The sequence below is a fragment of the Tenrec ecaudatus genome, chromosome 4, assembly GCF_050624435.1.
Source record: "Tenrec ecaudatus isolate mTenEca1 chromosome 4, mTenEca1.hap1, whole genome shotgun sequence".
Taxonomy (NCBI): Eukaryota; Metazoa; Chordata; class Mammalia; order Afrosoricida; family Tenrecidae; genus Tenrec; species Tenrec ecaudatus.
In genome coordinates, this window is record NC_134533.1 from 5,627,952 (window position 1) to 5,630,553 (window position 2,602).

At 49.2% G+C, this 2,602-nt stretch overlaps 1 pseudogene; it reads right to left on the minus strand.

Annotated features, from left to right (window-relative positions):
* Window positions 1-590: 590 nt before the first annotated feature.
* LOC142445565 (interferon-induced transmembrane protein 3 pseudogene) lies at window positions 591-1,240 on the minus strand (annotated as a pseudogene).
* Window positions 1,241-2,602: the final 1,362 nt, after the last annotated feature.

Here is a 2,602-nt window from a genome sequence, read left to right on the forward strand (position 1 = left end):
GGCACCCTGGAAGAAGGGCTTGGTGACCTGGCTGAGAGATCATAGCCTGAGAGTCCAACGGGACAGCTTTGCCCTGCGCTCAGGGCTCACCTTGAGTCAGAGTGGACACAGCGGCAGTGCCCCCCGCCCAAGCATTTAAGGCATGTCACTCATTTTGCCTGCCTCAGCTCTAGGGAGGTTCTGGTGGCACCGTGGTTAAAGCAATCGGCTGAACCAAAATGCCGACAGTTGAAATCCATCAGCTGCTCCGAGGGAGAAAGCTATGCCAGTGTGCTTCCGTCAGCATTTCCACCCTCGAGACAGGGAAGGGCCTTAGTCAACCTGGTGTTTATCTGCACACCTAACAAATGAGCCCCAAGACACCTAACCCCAACATTAACTGAACTGGAAAGCAGAATCGACCTACTGAACAACAGAGACTTGAACATGCCGTTTCTGATGATGGAAAGAGCCAGGAAAACATCCAGCCAAGACGCAGAAGACCTGAAGAACACAATCAGCTGGACTCCACACAACTAGATAGAACCCCACTGCGTGCTCTTTTCCCACACGCACGGGTCGTTCTCAGAAGATACCCTAGTAAGGTCGCTTCAAAGCAGGCCTGGAGAAAAAGCGGAAGAGTACAAAGCCTCTTGGTTCACAAAAAAAACACCCCGCTGCCATCAATTCTATGCTGACATCAGCCCTCTTACAGAGTGGAACTGCTCCCATGAGCTTCCAGATTGTGATTCTTTTTACACACCGGGGTGCGTACTGAGCTTGCTGATAGATGGAGATACATGTGCAAATGACTATGTACAGGAGCTGGGGCGGCAGGCCAGGGGTCAGGGGCCAGGTGGTCCAGCAGGGCAGGATGGGAGGATCCAGGACAGCATGGTGCGGTGGCTAGTGGCCTTGCTGGTCCATGTGTGACAGGGCTTGGAAGCTCATCACTGGTGAGAAGAATGACGGAGATGAGGGTTCCCAGCAGGCCAAGGACCGTAGAGATGTTCAGGCACTTGGCAGTGGACGCATGGCTCTGGGTCCCATTCATATTTCCCACCATCTTCCAGTCCCTAGACTTCACGGCGCAGGCCATGTAGCCCAGGCAGCAGAGGTTGAGGAAGAGCGTGTTGAAGAGGGACCAGACGATGTCGTCAGGCCTGTGGGGTTCACTCTGGATGTTGATCACGGTGGACTCCATGGGGGCAGGCTGGCATGGGGTCCGCAGCCCACCCATCTTGAGCTCCTCCTCAGCCATCTCCTGGGTGTGAGGACACAGAGATCTGCCGAATCCAGATTGTAATTCTTAACAAGAGTAGAAATCCCACCTCTCTCCTGAGGAGCAGCTGGTAGTTTTGAACTGCTGTCCCTGCAGTTAGCAGCCCAACTAGTAACTACTGTACCATCAAGGTTCCTTCCTTGGATCACAAGACTGAAACTAGAAATGAATACAGAACAAGGAAAAGCACATGGACACTGAATAACAACCTGCTTAAAAAGTAGGTAATAGAAGACATGTATAATTACAGATTTCATAGAATCAAATACGAATGAAGACACAACATAATCAAAATACTTGGAACACAGCAAACGAAGTACTCGGAAGTCAATTCATAGCGATACATGCGCACATCAAAAAAAAGGTAAAAAATGTGCACATCAAACAAAGAAAACTAAAATCAATTTCAATAATTAAGAGAAAGCAGGGGGTAAAAAAGTCAGGAGACAGGGAATAATAGAAAGTAAAGGTAATGGAAAAGGCAGCAGCAATCATCAAGGCCAGAGGTTGGTTCGTTAAGAGGAGGAATACAACAGCAACTGGCAAATACAACCAAGGAAGAAACGGAACAGTTACTGTAAAACACGCCAGACAACGACAAATCCTGGCCCAGGTGGCTTCACTGGAGGATTCTCCCATCCCGAGAAGAACTAACAGCAGTGGTACTCCAACTCTTCCTGGACATGGGAAAAAGAAAAAGAATGGAACACTTCTGGATTCGATGGAAAAAGTAAAATCTTGTTACAAAGACAGCAATCAACCAAACCCAAACTCCTGCCATTGAATCAATTCAGATTCATAGAGACCCGACAGGAAAGCCTAGAGACGCCCGGTCTTGGGCTCCTGTGCGTTTCCCAGACTCAGTCTTCACGGGAGGCAGACTGCCTCATCTTGCCCCCTCAAAGTGGCTGGTGGCTTCAAACCACCAACCTTTGGTTAGGAAGCGAATGCTCAATCCACTGTGCTAACAGGGCTCCTGTGTTGTTGTTAGGTGCCATCAAGTCAGTTCTGACCCATAGTGACTGCACAACAGAACGGAACATAGCACGGTCCCGCCCCACCCTCACAGTTGTTCCTTTGCCTGAGCCCGTTGTTAAAGCCCTGTGTCCGTCCATCTCACTGAGGCCTTCCTCTCTCTCACTGCCTCTCTACTGCACCAGCATGATCCCCGTCTCCAGGGGCTGGTCCCCCTGACAATATGCTCAAAGGACTCCTGTACACACCACACATACACAAAAGTATAGGCCATATATGGTAGGTAGGGTTCTCTAGAGAAACAAAACCCCAACACTTATGAATATATATACATATATATATATACACTTATGACTATATATATGA